Below are 18,508 nucleotides of genomic sequence, written 5' to 3'. Positions count from 1 at the left end.
GGTGAAGAAGTTTGTGGAGGTGTCAACCGTGACATGCTTCAAATGCCATCAAGAAGCCTACAAGTCCTTCCAATGCAAGCAAGTGAAGAAGGAGACCAAGGAGAAAAGGAAGATGGTGAACTTCTCCAACAAGACCTCCAACCTCTACACCAAGCCCAACTACAAGAACAAGATAAAGAACAACCACTACAACCTCAAGAAGAACGAAAATAACAAGGTGGTTGCACACAGGATTGGGTAGAAGAATCGGAGGTGGAATCAACCCATTTGGGTGCCCAAGGAAGTCATAATCAAAATGAAGGGGCCCCAATCGGTTTGGATCCCAAAGAAGACTTGAAGCCCTGAAGCAGCTATGAGGATTTGGAGACTTGGCTTACAAAATAAAGTGAAGATTCAAGCAAAGAAGCCAAGTATACAAGATTGGCACATTGATGAAGTTCATGATCATCATATACTCAAATCGTCATCCAAAGGTAAAAGAGGTAATGAAGCTAGATGCAAAATCCGTTCATTTGTCATAGCTCTTTTTATCTCATCTAGGATTACATGTTCTCATTTCAATTTATTGCAATGCGTAGTGTAAGTCTCATATGGTAGGTTGCTTGTATTTCTCTCTTATCCATGAGCAACCTACATGGTATATTAGTGGTAGGTTTCTTTTATGACACTTGTTTAAAAATTGATATCTTTTATGTATCATGATCCAATGTATAGGATAAATCCCCATTGTTATCAATAACAAGTGCATATATCTCACAAGTATTCAACACTTGTATACACATATTTAGGGGGACTATATCCTATAGGTTGTAATTTTGAGACTAACATGTGTTGCTAGTGATATCTTTTGTAGTTTCATGGAACAATTAACATGTCTCCAGAGGTACGCAATGCTCAAACGCTTCTATTGGAGCAAGAGATCATCTTGCCCTAGCAGGTATGACGAGAGTTTCTTCTAAGGAGGAGACTCAAGCTTGGAGATGAAGTTTGAGAGGAAGGAACACCACAAATGTATTGATAGTAGGAAAAATGGATCAGTCTGGTGGGAGGGGGGAGTATCACATCGTGATTTTGTGTTTGGGCACCTCTGTGTCCTGTGTCTTGCCTTGAGCATTCTCCTTGTGACCTCCTTTCTCCCTAGATGACCACGACCCGCTATTTATAGGGTGCTACGTAGCTTAGTATACAAGTTATCACGATGTACAAATATCTAAGACCTGACTGAATTCCTAGGCCTTATCCCAGATAACTACTTTTTACCTTACATAGAAGATAAATACCTACCATATTAACTATTGTGGTGCCTGCACCCTGACGGGTGAGCCAGTCGCCAATTGCGGCCTGGCACCGCGCTGTCAGGGATGTCAGGATAACCTCCATTGTACTGGGGTGTCAGGACGGCATCCACTAGCCTAGGTATTTAACGTCGGTCATTTCATTGCAGGCAAAGGATGACCGGTATTCCCCTTCTAGTTGTCTTTCTTGAGGCATGATGACTCACCCTGTAGCCTTTGGGAAGCCTATCCGAGTCCCGAAGATGGTGGCTTTGGGGGAGGCATGGCTCCAGGAGATGGAGGCTTCGGGAGGCATGGCTCCGAAAGATGGAGGCTTTGAGAGGCATGGCTCCAAGAGATCGAGGCTTCAGGAGGCATGGCTCCATGGGCATGGGCTAGCTGAGCCATGGGGCCGTCGGGGGTCCTTAACAATGACCCCCAATAGTAACCCCTTGCGAGGGCAGCCAGTAGAGCGGTCGGGCCTACAGTTCTTTCAGAGCAGGGCCTCCAGCGGTCTCTGGCTTTGCTGTTGATGGTTCATGGTCCCTAGTATCACTTGGCTTGTCTTGGAGGATTCGATCCACTTGATCTGGATTGTTCATTTGATGATGTTGGTGATAAGGGGCATTGAACGCGTCCTGTGAAGAAAGGCACGATTACGTGTTGTCAGGCGAACGTGGGACACTTGGCTTCTTGTGGTTGGGGGTTGCATGGTGCGGTTCCACTCCCCCATGATCATGGCTTGGCAGGCGAATGTACACAGCATGCGCCCACTTTTCTAGGGGAGTAATCTCTCCCTTATCTTTATAAGGAGAGGGATTACCCTAAGCGACCTTTTTACTTGTGCCTAATTCTTGTTTGCCCTTTGCCTCCAGTTGTTCTGGCTTTGTGAGTGTAACACCCTAAAATTTAATTTTTGCAATAATTTTAAATTTTGTTCGAAATTTAATAGGTGTCGCAATTTTGTTCTTTTGAAGAAATTAATTTCTAAATTTAAATTGACATAGGTTATATAAGGTTGTTGCAATCATGCCATCGTAGTTGCAATAGGTTTTTATGTGTGGAAAAAGTTTGCAAAAAATCGCTAGAAGTCGCTCGTTTAAAACCCCATTTGAATTTGAAGCAAAATCTAAAAAGAAAAGCAATTCGAAAATCAGAAAATCTCCCCGGGCCGAATCCTTCCCCGGCCCACTTTTCCCTCCCCCTCTCTTCTTTCCCGCGTGAGCCGCCTCTTCTTTCCCGCAGTGGGTCGCACCCCGAGCCGTCCTGTTGCGCCCGTCGAGCCGCCCCCTTCCACCTCCTTTCACCGCCAGGTGGGTCCTGCCCAAGCCGGCTCGAGCTGAGCCACCCGTGCCTGAGCTGCGACTCACCTTCCCCTTCCTCCTAGTGCTGCCCAGCCGTTCGCCCCCAAATCACGTGCCTTCTTAAAAATCCTGCCTCCCTGAGCCTTTACTCGCTAATTAAACCAACCACCATGATCCCCTCCCTTCTTTTCCCCTTTCCCGGCCTTCTATCGCCCTGTCTTCTTTTGGAAACCGAATCTTCTATGGAATTAAGGCTCCGGCCGAATCACTTCAAATCTGCCTGTTTCTCCCCTTGCCTTGGGTATTTTTGTCGGTCATTGACTCCCTTGCGACGTTCCTCACCCTTTTCACCTTTTTCCCCTCTTTTTCCCGCGCGGAATCGACATTGGCAATGTTGTCCCCTTCGCCATTGGTGAAACGCACCGCCGCCCTCTCCTTTCTATTCTAAGCCAACACCAGCCATTCTTACATGCTCACTGACCTCGTAGGACCCCAAGGAGTTGATCCGGAGCTCGCCGTCATCGTTGAGCCACCGGAACACTGTCCCCACCATGACCGAGCACTACCGCCCACCATTCACCATCATCAACTGCCCTCCGACCTCCTCTGCTAGCGTGAAGCCCACTGTGAGAATCCCCGTGCTCCCCTCTCTCTTTTGCGCCATTCCCCATCGCGATCCAAGCCTGTTTGTGCCATTCCGATGTAAGTCCTACAACAACCATCGTCGGCCATCGTCTGCCCATACTAGCACCGCTCGGTCGAGCCACCCACCGCCCCTTTTAAATCTCAGCTGCCCGATCTCTAACCAATGGCCGAGATTAGATACCCCTTTGCTTTTCGTGTTCGGTCCACTGTGGACCCGTGGACCGGCCTTTAGGCTGTTGTCCACAGGGTCGTCAACCTCTTCCATATGCTTTTTCTATAGGAAAGTAAATAGGTTTTGATTTATGATGTCATAAATGGAATTTTTGGTATAAAATTAATTCGGTTTATTCTCTGAAAATCAAGTAAAATTTGCAGTTAGGCCCCTGAAACTTCAAAAGCTCAATACTTTTTGCTTGTAGCTCCGATTTGGGCGATTTTCATGCCCAAATGTTCATAGCGGCGTCTAGAATCTTTTTATAGGGTTTTTACCTAGTTTTAGTATTGTTTGGTGTACTTTTATTAGAGTTTTCCCTTGTGTGCTTTTTTCGGTGTTACGCTTAGGAGGAGAGCAGTTCGGTAATGTCCAAGATCAAGCTTTCGAGGATTTTGAGCAACCTTACACCGAAGGCAAGTGTCCATGAGCATTTTGCCCCTATTTTAGGATCCATGCATAGATGTTTATCCTTCAAATGAATGCTTGTCTAATTGAAATCCAATATTAGGATTTACTAGTTTTTGAATGTCTTTTCCTTATCACCGCTCTTAAATCATGATATAAAATGGGTAGAATATACTAGTGCAGTCGTGGTTCAGAAAAATGATAATATTAACTAATGATTATGCAACAAGAAACGAGAAGGGTAATTTTGTGACAACATTGTATAGGGGTCCCAATAGAATGGTTGTGTGATGATGGTGCGGGAATGCACGTGTGCCGTTAGTGCACAGTTGGTGGTTGTTCCTGTGTGGGGTTGTCACACCCAGTTTTAACAGCCAAAATTAGATGCGGCTTATGTGTGCCCAGGATGTTCAACACACATAAGGACAACACAGGTGAAGTAACAGAAGCAATACTTTTATTAAATAAACGTTAAACTCTTACAGCAATTGACATATATTGTCTTCTATGAAGATATCTGCAGTGGAACAGAAGCACTGGTGCCCAACAACACCGCAGGCAACCGACCGGGAGACACGTGCCTAGAACATTACAACCTCATCTTGATAGTCTTCAACATCTTCACTCACTGAGCAGCAGCATACATGTCGCATGGCATAGGAAAAATAGCAAGTGTGAGCACACGACGCGCTCAGCAAGTGTGAAAAAGATAATGATATGCAGGCTTATATCAAGAATAGGATAACACATAGTACATTTGCGTAAATGCGAGTAATGAAAACATATTTGGACCCAAAAACATTAAGCAATTATTAAGTGAATGTAACCCACACAATCCAACACCCAGTATACAAGGTTCCTCACCTTGCATACCATAATCATCTAGTACTCCCTGTACTACAACCAAAACCACAACCATCTAGTACTCCATGTACTAGAACCATAACCACAAGCACCTAATACTCCCTGTACCAGAACCATAACAACAACCATCTAGTACTCCCTGTACCAAAACATTAACCACAACCATCTCATAACCACAACCCATAATCACAACCCACTAATCATGTGAGGATCAAAGTCTCTCATATCCATGAGCACGGCTGTTATAACAGTTTTACACTCTGCAGAGGTTGTCCAGCTTTCCCCACGAGTCGTGATTTCCATGTTGCCGTGTTAGCACACACGCCAGTGGTGTGCCACAATGAGATCACTATGAAGCATTGTCCATTGATTAGGTCCTGGTACTCCAACGAATACCAGCCAGGTGTCTAATCAATATGCTAAGCCTTACCCATATCGGCCTCGTGGTTGGTACGGTATTTCTTGGGTTGTTGCTCCACAAACCGGTCCTTATATGTGACACTTGGGCAAAGACTTTCCAACTACCCAACAGGGAAATAACCAACAAAACCTAACATCTCTGCTCGGAACGTATCCACAAGCCCACCACCATTATCAAACCAACAAGGATAATAACCAACAAATTTCTTGGAACGTATCCACAAGCCCACCACCTGATTCATCATCACCAAACTCATTCTTTGTCCAAGTCCTAGGGTTCCATGTTACTATATCAAATTCATCATTACCATTGCATAACTCCATTAACATGTATATGATACTTCCCAAAATCCCAAAAGCATGGCTAAGCAATTCTACCCAACAGACTCATATCAACTACCACTTAGGCTTCAAGGAATGTAAAGGAAGAACTAGGTAAACCCTAACATAGGTGACTACCCATCAAATTAACAGACACTGCATGCAATTTTGTAAAACAAAACATTAAAAACATAGGTTCAAGATGATCAAGAACACTTGCCTTTTACCTAATGCTGCTCAGTGTTGTCGAAATCTTGGTCTTGAAGTCCCTTGAACTGCTCAAGAACATTATCGACTAATCGCGAGAACTACCGATAAACAACACAAAGCAAACACTAAGAACAACATACCAAACATCATTAAAACACTTTAAAAACACTATGGTTGGATAGGTATAATTTTAGAAACATTTCGACGTAAGAATCGCCTAAATCGGAGTTAAGATGAAAACAGAACAGCTTTCGAGAGATGGATTAGACTGAAAAGGAAATAATGATTTACCGGAACTATCTTCCTATGGGAAAGACTTTATTGCACAATCACTGTGTCAGGCTTGACAACATCATTGCGCAAGATTCAAGAAGTGTAGGCAGACCATACTTCGCTGACTAGGCTAAGGAGAATGATGTGGTGCTGACTTGGGATGCTATGCAAGTACCATCTTGGATTAAAGAAGAGATATGCTGAGGTCTACTATCAACCACCTATTATAGATCAAAAGGCTGAAGGTTGCGCTTCTAGGTTAAGGATACTACTGGTGACTCTATATAGCGGTGGTGGTTCGGGTTTCATCGGAGATGGTGATCGGCCGCGTGGCCACAGACATTGATGTTAGGATTCAGTGGTGTTTCAGTTAAATGAGGGAAGCATGGCGTAGAATGCGGAAAGACTAACTTAGTAGTATGGTCGGTTTTGGAAGGGGTTATCCAAGGTAGCGGCAAAATAGCAATGACTGCTTCTAGGTTTGGTGGTCACCGCGAACAGATGCAGGAACGAAGACGCTCGCGTTCCCAGAGATTGGCTATGAAATTTGAGAAAACGTTTGAACAAAGATGTTCATATATCCTGGGAACACAATGCTACAGCATAGTTTTGGGTAGATCATCCACTGAGAGGAAGAACGATCAGTAGAGATGAGACGGGTGATGGTTGCGATGTGCTGTGGTAGTCAATAGAGTCCTGGTCATGTCACTGCACAGACGGGGATGAGATCCTAGGGACACGTGGAAGACTCGATGGGACACGCCGTGACGTGTCCGGTGCATCGATATGGCTTTCGGATTGACAGAGAACGCGAATCCAAATCCGATGCATGCGTAGAACGAGTCCAGAAACTGAACAGCGGGTATGTCGACCTTGATTACGGTGGTTTAGCTGCTCTACTGGCCGACCTGGTTGGTGAGGGCATGGGGAACATCATGAGACATGCACCAGTGAAAGGCTTGGTGATTTGATTTGATCGGTCGGGAACGTCGATGCCAATCGGCTACAACACGGCTGTCCACGACGGCGACGACCGTTGCGGTGTAGATCGGGCTTTGGCCAAGGCAAGGGCTTGGCTAGGGACTTAGTATGATGCTAAAGCAGTAGTCAGGGAGGAGAAGAAGGGATCCTCACCTTGCTTTGATGGTCGAGGAAGGAGGATTCGCGGAGAAGACGACGAGGTAGCACATCACGGGCGACAGTGACAGCGGCTCTAGCGAACGGCGGCGCACGGACAGAGCAGCAGTGACTTCTAGGGTTTGGTGGTGTGGAATAGGGGTAGAAAGGGGCGTGCAAATCATATTTATAGGGCTAGGGACCGCTGGTTGAGGTGGAGTCCAAACCGAACACGAATCGGATTCGAGTTCGAGTCGGTTACAGTTTCCTTTTTCGCAGCTCTCTATTCCAAGGGTGATATCTCCATCGTCCGGACTCCAAATTGGACATTTCTAGACTTTAGATTGTAGTACTCGAAAAGGTCTACAACTTTGGTATTCATTGAAACCTCTGGAAACGCCATCTTGATTTCCAAAAATGCGCCACAAGATAAACTGTTTGAACTCGGACTTATCTGTGCAGTATTGTTTTCGGGGGCCATAACTCCTAGTTCCATTATCCAAAAGGGGACTTCCATAGGTTTAAATTGAAGCTCTCGACAAGACCTACAACTTTGGTATTGTCAAGATGTGCATTTGAGGCAGTTGTGAACTCCGAAACGTCATGAGAAGATGAGGCTGTCCAGGACTCCGCGAAAATTTGCAGATTTTGTGGATCTTTTTTCGAGCTATCTAGAAGACTTAGCTAAGCGTTTGGACTTGAGAAAGATTGAGCTCAAAGACACTTTAGGTATATTTAGGGTTTAGAACAGATACTTTTGCAAAGAAATCTGAATAGGATTTGAATTTGAATTGAGTTTGGAGTGAATTTAAGAGAAACGAAAAATGACGTTATACAAGAATAGGAGTAGATAAGGAATTTGAATTTAGATTTGGGTAGAATTTGAGAAAGAGTAGAGATTGGTTTTAAACAAGGATTTGGATAAGATTTTAATTGAAATAGAGAAGGATCAATTATGATCAAGGATTGCATAGATGGTGAGTTCAAAGATTTTGAATTCCAACCATTATGATTCTTAATTTATTCACTACTGAGTTTTATAAAAACCTTTTCAAAAAAAATTTCACTCAAAACCCCAAAGAAAAAAAAAAGAAAAAGAACTCTAATACATTTACCTGGCTCCTAACAAAACTCAGCATGCATTGCACACAAAACAATAACCTATATTGATTGATTGATTAAGAAAATAGGTTTTAAACCTATACTACTGGTGAAGCTATTCAATAATCTTGGAAAATTTTAAAAAATTGTAAATTCTGAAAATCAAGTTGTTACACTTTGATATGCAAAGAGGCTTTAGTTTCACTTGAGAATATATCTAGCTCTTTGCTTCTTGCTGTTGCTAACCTTTTGCAGGAGTTTTTGGATGTATTTATTTCCAGTTGAAGTTCCCCAGGGATTCCCACCAAATCGAGGGATAGAACATCAAATTGATTTAATTCCAGGAGCAACTTTACCAAACCATATTGCATATAAGACCAACCCAAAAGAGACTAAGAAAATTCAGTGACAAGTCCAAGACCTTTTGGATTGCGGGTACGTACGAGAAAGTCTTAGTCCTTATGCTGTTCATGTTCTTTTGGTTCCTAAGAAAGGTGGTAGTTGGTGTATGCGTGTTGATTGTAGAGCCATTAATTATATTACTATAAGATATCATCACCCTATCCCTAGGTTAGATGATATGCTTGATGAGTTGAGTGGTTCTATAATTTTCACTAAAATTGACTTGCGAAGTGGATACCACGAAATTAGGATGTAACTTGGAGATGAATGGAAAACTATGTTGAAAACTAGGTTTGGCTTGAATGAGTGGTTAGTAATGCCTTTTGGGTTAAGTAATGCATCTAGTACTTTCATGTGATTGATGAACAAAGTTTTACGTGCTTTCATTGGAAGATTTGTGGTGGTATACTTTGATGATATCTTGATTTATAGCCAGTCATATGAACTACACTTTGATCACTTACATGCTGTTTTTAACACTTTGAAAGATGCATGTTTGTTTGGTAACCTCAAAAAGTGTATTATAGATCAAGTTTTTTTCTTGGCGATGTTGTTACTCCACAAGGAATAGAGGTGGATGAAGCAAAAATTGAAGCCATAAAGAGCTGACCAACCCCTGAGATTGTTACTCAAGTGAGAAGCTTTCATGGTCTTGCAGGTTTTTATCGGCGATTTGTGTGGGATTTCAGCACCATTGCTGCCCCCATTGAATGAATTGATAAAGAAATGACTGGTTTTCAAATGAGGACCTACACAAGAAAAAGCATTCAAGTTGTTGAAAGAGAAACTTACCCATGCTCCTTTACTCCAACTCCCTGATTTTGGTAAGACATTTGAGCCAGAGTGTGATGCTAGCGGGATTAGAATTGGAGGTGTGTTAATTAAAGAAGGTAAACATGTTCCTTATTTTAGCGAGAAATTAAGTGGGCTAAGTCTGAATTATTTTACCTATGATAAAAAATTATATGCTTTAGTTCATATGCTTGAAACTTGGTAACATTATTTATGGCCCAAAGAATTTGTTATACATTTTGATTATGAATTGCTGAAACATATTAGGAGTCAAGCTAAACTGAATAAACGACATTCTAAATGGGTAGAATTTATTAAGTCTTTTTCATATGTCATAAAATATAAGAAAGGAAAAGACAATGTGATTGCTGATGCGCTTTCTAGGCGTTATACCATGTTATCTCAACTTAATCATAAGATTTTTAGTTTAGAGACCATTAAGGACTTATATGCTGCTGATTTGGACTTCAAAGAAATGTTTGAACATTGTAAACAAGGGAAGACATGGGATAAATATGTACTGAATGAAGGATTGCTCTATCGTGCTAACAAGCTATGCATTCCATCTAGCTGCGTTCGTCTTTTGTTGTTGCAGGAGGTGCATGGAGGAGGACTGATGGCACATTTTGGAGCAAAGAAGACTGAAGATGTGCTGGCCGCCCACTTCTTTTGGCTAAATATGGGATGAGATATCGAACGCTACATGTCCTGATGCACCACTTGCAATAAACCTAAGTCTCACTTGAATCCACATGGTCTTTACACGCCTCTTCCTGTTCCTACTGCACCATGGGAGGATATTTCTATGGATTTTGTTTTAGGACTGCCTAGGATAATGAGGGGAAGGGATAGCATATTTGTAGTTGTGGATAGATTTTCTAAAATGGCACATTTTATACCATGTCACAAGAGCGATGCTGCTAAAAACATAGCTGATTTGTTTTTCAGGGAAATCGTTCGACTATATGGAGTGCCTAATATTATCGTCTCGGATCATGACATAAAGTTTTTGAGTCACTTTTGGAGATCACTTTGGAATAAATTGGGGATGAAGCTGTTGTTTTCTACTACGTGTCATCCCTAAATCGATGGTCAAATAGAGATTGTCAGCCCTACATTATCAACCATGTATAGTGAACAGTTGGTACATGAATCATCACTCCCAACTGATGGGTTGTGTGCATATGCGGTGATCTCGTGTCGTGTGGGTCCAGGAGTACCCCCTGAAGGGTGTAAAAATAATTTGAATTGTTGCTCTCTCAGTCATGAGCATGCTTTCTGTCCATTTGCAGCAGTCGTAGAGTTCTGACTTTGGGAATGTATGGTATGATGGGTTGAGGTTGAGATGGTCATGTTCACAGATCTGACTATTATGGTTCCAGTTACATTTATGTTCAGGTTGTTGGTTACAGGGTAGAAAGATACATATGGTTAAGTATAGGTGCTCACACATAGGTGTTAAGGTTGCTTATGCATAGGAATTTACTTAACCTTGTAGCCTACTCCTTGCTTGTCGATGTAAAGAATATAGGGGTCCCCCACCAGGATGGCCTGCAATGGTCAGCTATGGGTAGTACCCACTTTCGATATTTGACCCATGACCCCTGCGCGACTAGTCGACGCCAGCGCGACCACGACCAGGGCCTCTGCAGGGTTCCCAACGACCAGTCCTTACTAATTGCGGGGCAGGTACTCATCTAAGCCAGTCAAATCCCATTTAATGCCGCTACTCACACTATTTTTCTTCCCTGCCCACTCCAGCTGAGACAGTAGGGTCGATGCAGAGTTACCTTATCCCGTCCCGCAGACATTAATTATTGCGGGACGGGCACGCAAACATGACAAGGGCGCAGCAGGCACGCATGGGAAGCCTGCGACAGGATGGGGCAGGGACCCAGGGCAGGCACAACGAATGTAGGCTTGTGATGATTACTTATATAGTCTCTTAGGACAAGTATGGGTCTGCTGGTTGGACCCAGTTGTAGACTTCTCCCCCATGGAATGTAAAGGGGGATATCTTCAGTGAAAAAGGAGGATAAAGAAGAATATACAGGATGTAGGGCTGTTACCTCACAAGGGGCATGAACCTAGATAACTCTGGTGTTCTTGAACAATGAACACACACACATTCCATAGGCATAGTCAATGCCGATCACGCACCCACTGTCCAGCATACCCTACCATCACTGTTAGGGATTTACCCTTGGCATTTGGCGCACCAAGTAGTGGGCGCATTTTTGAGTTTTGGTAAGTGCTGTTAATTTCTTATGGGCTATCCATGCTCAAATACCCAACGACCGATGGGTCTCGCTCGGAGCATCCAAGTCACTGCGAGTTGTTCTTCATGGGATACAACCGAGAAAAACCCAATATGTTCCAAAGTTAGCACATTTGACAGGGATCTGAAGGCCTCGGGGTTCAACAAAAAGCAGCATAGGCTTCCAAATTCAAGGCGCTGATGGGGGCTCACGAACTGCTAGTCCCAGAGGAACCAGCCTCATCAACAGTCGCTCCACCCAGAGGAGCACTCACCGCTTTGGGACGGCCAACACCCAGCTTGTGGTGCAAACCGATACCATTAGCCAGGTATGATCAGATCAGGTTAAAGAGTACCTAGAAATTAATAGGGGGTGTTGTTTCTTTGAGCAGGTTCAACTCGAGGACAAACAAGGGGTCCAGACTTTGCACTTCTGAAATGGGTAACAACCACTCCCCATTGGGGAGCAGGACCTCAGAAAGGTAATTCTCTCCTCCGCCGGTGCTGCCCACCCATCGATAGGAAGGGGGAATCTTTGTCCTACCTTGCAGGATTTCAAGGCACCACAGAAGCAGTACTGGTCCCTAAAGTGAGACATGTTTCCACCGACCACGAATGAGTACAAGACCCTGCGTTGTCAAGTACATGTTTCAATTATGTTGTTCTAATTAATATAATATTGCGAAGTATGAGGGCCTCTTACATGGAATGCGAGCAGCACCTGCGTGGAGGGTGTAACACCTACTAGCGATGAGGGACTCGCTATTGGGTGTGACCCCAACGCCAAAGTGTTTTCCAGTGCTCGGACCAGACGATGGCGACATACCATTCCGAAGTAAGAAAGCTCGATGTGCCATCGACCAGGAAGTCACACATGTCCCTCACCAGGACTACTTCCTTGTCCAATGGGTTGGTTTGTCTAGACTCTTCTTGTGAACACACCACGATCGGAGTCTTTGGGAAAAAGATTCAAACGACCACCCACCGCGGTCTCGGGCCAATGTGGAAGGGATGCTCCACTGGGAAACAGAACACCAGAGGCAACACCTTTGAAGCCTCCCTCAGTGCCGTCGAACACGGGTGGCCACCATGTGGTCACCCTACTCGGTTCAGGTACAACCTAGATGGATCAGATCTTGGACTACCTTCAGAATCAAGACGATGATGTGTCAGCAGAAAGGGTCACGCAGGCAGACCACGAGAATCTTCTTGGGTAGAGGGACGCCTATGCCACCAAGGGAGCAATGACTCTTTACTTAAATGCATCGCTCATGATGGGGCTAGCAAAACTTTCCCTAACATCCTCGGAGGCACACATGGAGGCCAAACCTCATACTACCCTATAGGATGCTTGCGAGCAGGTGAAACGGTGTGGGTCATACCAGTACCACGGCTGAAATACCAACCTACCAGCCTAGGCACTGCAAACCATACCACTCTCTTGACCTTTCGCTGTCTATGGGTTCAACACCGTGGGACCATCCCCTAAAGCCCCATGCGGTTTTAATTTCCTACACGTGGTAGTCAACAAGTCCACAAAGTGGATCGAACCCGAGCCTGTTAAGGAGATCACCACCACAGCAGCGATTAAGGTCCATACGAGCGCTGATAGTGCAACTTGGCAGTCCAAATCACATAAAATCAGACAACAGAACTCAATTCGCCAGTTAGGAATCGCACATTGGCTTCCTCGAACAGTCAGCCATCCGGGCCTGACCAAGTGGCTGTGTGGGGATGAAGATAAAAACTCGGGCGAAGAGTTCCACGAACGTGCTCTAAGGCTCGAGCAGCCTGGTCCCAACAAGGCCTTAAGCACCACCACGACCACTAGGCACGAGAAGAGCATTGGTCATGGGCGACCTCAACCTCAGGTCAGTCCAAGGCTGGGCAGGTCATAATAGGCTCCTCCCAGGGAAGAAGGGGTGCTCCAAAGTGACCTATAGTTCCCCGGCCTGACGGGGTTAGGTTTGCCAAGGTGGTCGGTCGCAAAATTACACAACCTGCAAAATGCCAGTCCTATATATAAGGCTGCTTGACGATGAGCTAGTTTTTCTATTTTGCAGGACATTTGAACGAGCATGGACATGACTTGTAAGTGTTTTCAAATCCAAGAAACCAATCTTTCTTTGTTGCAGGACTTCACGGACAAATGCGACCTCCACCAAATTGTAAGAATTTCTATTTCAAGAACTTAACCACCTGGTCGGTAGCTTCTTCCACTGACCAGACAATCGGGGGCTAGAACTATTAGGATATGTGTTTTGTTTTCTTGCAGCTAGGTTTGTTTAGCCCACTCACTCATGATTGATGGGACAAGATCTAACATTGACCGCTCACACGCTGCTAGGGGGATGGCGCCCAAGGATTAACAACCACAATGCCACAAGCCCTAACTCGGGTCGAGCGCTAGTCACCACTGAAAGGCTTGCCAGGCTAAAGGTCATCCTTAGTGCCGGGACCTAGCTTGCAAGCGGGTCAACGTGATCCTCCATAGGCATTACAAGCACTCCGAGGCTACTCGCTGTTCAAGCATAGAAAAAATCCATATAAACACAAGTATCCTTTGTTACAAAGCGACCACTCGAACGAGACCCATTACACACCCTAGATGACCTCTAGTTATAGTCCTAGGACCCAAAAATATCCCTAAGTGGGTCAAATCATACAGTCCAAAGGTAGGAGCGAGCAACATACAAAAATGAATCAGCATAGGCGCCGAGCTCCTCCAAGGTCATCCGAGTGCCTTCAAACTAGCACCGACTACTAGCAAGAGGTCCAGTCGGGAAAGCGGGCGTAGAAATAGATGAGGGCAATGCAGGCGCCGGAGACCCCGACCTCAAAATGGTGGTCGCCAACGGCCTCGTGAATCCATTGATCGAGGCCTCATGCCTCCTCGAAGGCCACCAGAAATCACTCAATATGACCGATCATGATGTTCCCAGGTGTCAGGCGAACCTGAATACTGGTAGACTAGAGCAGGGAGTCAAAGGGGGTAAAGGCCCGGCTAAGATGGTTGTAGAATCTCACTCGCCGCTCGTCGCTCTCCTTGCTCACCTACTCAAGGTCTTGCTGCACCGCCGACAGATCCTCCCGACAACGGCGAAGGCAGTCGTTGAAGTCCTCTCTTTGCAGGACGCATTCCCTGGTCACCCGATCTAGTTCCCTCCATACCACAAGTAGCTCTTCTCGGCAGCCTGGTCAACAAACAGGTCATAAGCCACATAGGAGTCGGCTGGTCGAGCCTTCCATGGGTAAACTGGGACCAACACATGGGTCAAGTGGCTGAAATAATACAGCTTGATGGTCACTCGACGTACTCACCCGGTCGACCATAAAACCCAGCTCATGTTCAACCACCGCCTCCAAAATACACCGGTTGATGGGATCATTGGGATGATGGATCAGGGGCTCGGCAAGAGCTCGGGGGTTAGTCAGCATAGGTGGGGACTCAGTACAGATGGATGGTTCAGACACTCCAGGAACTCTACGACCACAACAACACAAACTCATCAGGGAACAAAAATGGGAGGCTTCATTTGAATATATTACAAGACAAAAGTTACAATCAAGTTTTTACTCCTCTATGGTCTCCACCTGGAAGACAAAAGTGACGTGGTCCACAGCTCCATGACACTCCCGTTGCAGCATCTCCTTAGCTTCGGGCCTAGTGACTATGGCTCCCTCCCGGATAAGGTCTAGGTTAAAATGGGGGTCGCGACTGTGGTAGCACCGAAAAATGTACCCCATAGTCGATCTCACCGCCTGTGCCATGTCCTCGGCACCCCTCATCGTTAGGATGGCTCAGGAAAAATTTCTGCTAGGACCCTGATGGCGTAGACCCAGGCCTGAGTGGTGCAGTTGTCCTTCGGCTCGGTGGCTCCCAGCCCGAGGCTCCCCAGGGGATTCGCTAGTGCCTTGAAGGTGTCCTGAAGAATGCAGAGGGCGGTGCATTCATCCTCCTTAAGTTGGGTGTGCTCAACGGAAAGCACGGAGTGTTTGGAAGAAAGTGCAGCCTTCTCCCACTTGACCTCGCCACACCTATGCTACAGCGGGCGCCGGGCCTCCCTTTCTTGGGCCAGCTGATTTTCCATCTCAGTACACCTTCTAGCCACCGGTTCCTTCTCTTCAACCAGGCTGTGAATAGAAGCAAGGAGGCGGCTGACCAGGGCCGCCACAAACTCCTCGACCGGTGCCAAGGGAATCAAAACTGCCACTGAAGCCCCATAGGGCAAAGCCAGGGCTGGCAGAGGTGCTGGGATGTCCGGCGGGGGCACCGTCGAAGTGGTCATGACGGGAGCCGTAGGGGCTACCACGGGCCTATGACAAACAACAAAGTTACTGGATTAAGAAGGAACGGAAATCCAAAGCATCTATACTTACCCAAAAGAAACATACCATGGCGGCGGGGAGCTAAGCACAACTTTGGTCCTCACAAAACCACCAGACTGACCGGCCGGGGAACCCGCTGGGGGTTCGCCAGTGCTCAGGGTTCCGTCAGCACTTTTGGACACCTCCGCGGTGGACGACTTCTCTGCCAGCCTTTTCTGCGCAGACCATTGGTCCACAACAGTCTGGTCGCGAGTTCTCTGATCAAAACCAGCTAGGTCGGGGTAGGCCTGGACTGTTCGGGCCTTGTCCCAGGGCGCCGAGTCTTAGCGGGTTGGGTCAGGGCGCTGCGGGTTGGCCCCCTGCTGACCAGCACCGCCCGCGGTACTGCTGCCCGTAATTACCACTTGACCTCGAGTAGATGGGCCACTTCCCTGACCGAACAGGTTGGGGTCACGCCCAGATTGGTGGGCGTCCGAGGCAGCGATAGGCGATGATGAGGGCTGCCGGCCTTCACGTTCAATCTCCCAGAGGGCCTCCTCGACCTCGTTGACTATCGGCCGCAAGACATCTACCTCGAGGAGATGCTGGAAATAATTTGAGCCATGAGACCATGACGTAGGATAAGGCTCAAGCAAGAAATTTTGAAAAAAAAATGTTAAACATACTAGTCTCATCCGAGCCTTCTCCGGTAGGGGGAGCTCACACAGGGGGACACACAGAGGGCAACCATTCCTAGCGGCCGCCGCCATCGACGATCTGACCCGCAAGTCGATGACCTCATTGGGAAGATCTGATCGAAAGGGAATAAGACTCCGCTCGGACAATACATAGCAACAGGGGGATGGCTATGATGTTACCTGCGGAGCTCTCCTAGGTGTCATCATCACTCCCGATGTACAGATATGAAGGGTGTGCCCTCTGTCGTAGGGGACACAGCCAGCGCTTGATGAAGTCACGGAAGACGTCTGACCATGACAGGCCAGCTTCCACAAGCGTATTGACCCGACCGGCAAGGAGCAGCAGTTCAGCGGTCGGCTTTGGGGAGCTTCCCCAACTCTCCACAAGACGTGCCAACACCTCTGGCATGTGGAGGTTGTCTAGGGAGTCATTGGTCATGAGGTAGAACCATTCGTCCCTCCATCCTGACCATGAGGATTTGAGGTTCTTCTCCAGATAAGAGATTGCGACACCGTCACGAAGACAAAAGCCGCAGCTCCTAGTGGCCGACTCGAGCTGTGCCCAAACCGTGCAGAAAAATCGGAAGAGATCAAGAAATGGCTCGATCCCTATGAAGTTTTCACACATGTGAGCAAAGATGCTCAACATGATGATAGAGTTGGGGTTGAGGTGGAGGTGGGAGATGTCGTAGAAGGAGATAACAGTGAGGAAGAACTCAGAGAAGGAGGGGACGAGACCCACTAGGAACAACGAGGCGAAGATCACAATCTCCCCCTGGCAGGTAGCAGGGACATCCCCCCAAGGCGATATCCCAAAAACAGGCGGCGCAAAAGCAAGCGATTCTCATACATCTGCTTCAGCTACACGGTAGTGCACTTCGACTTAGGGAAGTCAGGCTCCTTTCTAGTGCGTGGCGCCATGGGAGCTCAACGATGGTTTTTGCAGGAAAGACGGGGTGTGGTTAGCGGCGATGGGCTTTGGCGCAAAAGCTTGGTGTGCGAAGGGGTTTCCGGGGTTTCTACCTTTCGATTTATAAGATCGGCTCGGTCCCGCCGCCTCGAAAACCGATGGTCGTCAAAGTTTTCTCCCCCCCATGATCTCTCTTTCTCTGACGGTTAACCTCCCCTTAGGATGTGGTTTCCCAAGCAAGACACGGTGATGGGCCATGTTGTCTCCGACCACTCCCTAGGCAAAGCTCTTGTCCACCCAGGGCCCGAGTAGTACGACTAGGCCCGACCTCAACATGACAAAAAATAGCTCAGATCATCACATCCGCGAGGGACCTTGGGGGCTACTATCGATGTAAAGAATATAGGGGTCCCCCACTGGGATGGCCCGCAACGGTTAGCTATGGGTAGTACCCACTTTCGACCTTTGACCCATGACCCCCGCGCGACTAGTCGGCACTAGCACGACCATGACCAGGGCCTTTGCAGGGTTCCTCGTGACCAGTCCTTACTGGTTGCGGGGCAGATACTCATCTAGGTCAGTCAAATCTCATTTAGTGCTGCTACTCACACCGTTTTCCTTCCCCAAGCAGTCCACTTCGGCTGAGGAAGCAGGGTCAGCATAGAGTTACCTTATCCCATCCTGCAGACATTAATTGTTGTGGGACGGGCGCGCAGACATGACAGGGGGCACAGCAAGCACGCGTGGGAAGCCTACGACAGGACAGGGCAGGCTGAACGCTTCGGGCGCGACAAATGGGGGTGCGACAGATGGATGGGACGGGCGCCGCAGGGACCCAGGTTAGGCACAGCGTATGTTGGCTTGTAATGAATGGTTATATCATTTCTTAGGACAAGTATGGTCTACTGGTTGGGCCCACTTGTAAGACTTCTCCATCTGGAATATAAAGGGGGATATCTTCTGTGAAAAAGGAGGAAGAAGAAGAATACACAGG

Source organism: Phragmites australis, chromosome 22 (genome assembly GCF_958298935.1).
Source record: "Phragmites australis chromosome 22, lpPhrAust1.1, whole genome shotgun sequence".
NCBI lineage: Eukaryota > Viridiplantae > Streptophyta > Magnoliopsida > Poales > Poaceae > Phragmites > Phragmites australis.
The sequence above is the reverse complement of the archived record's forward strand: the minus strand, read 5'-3'. Positions refer to the sequence as shown.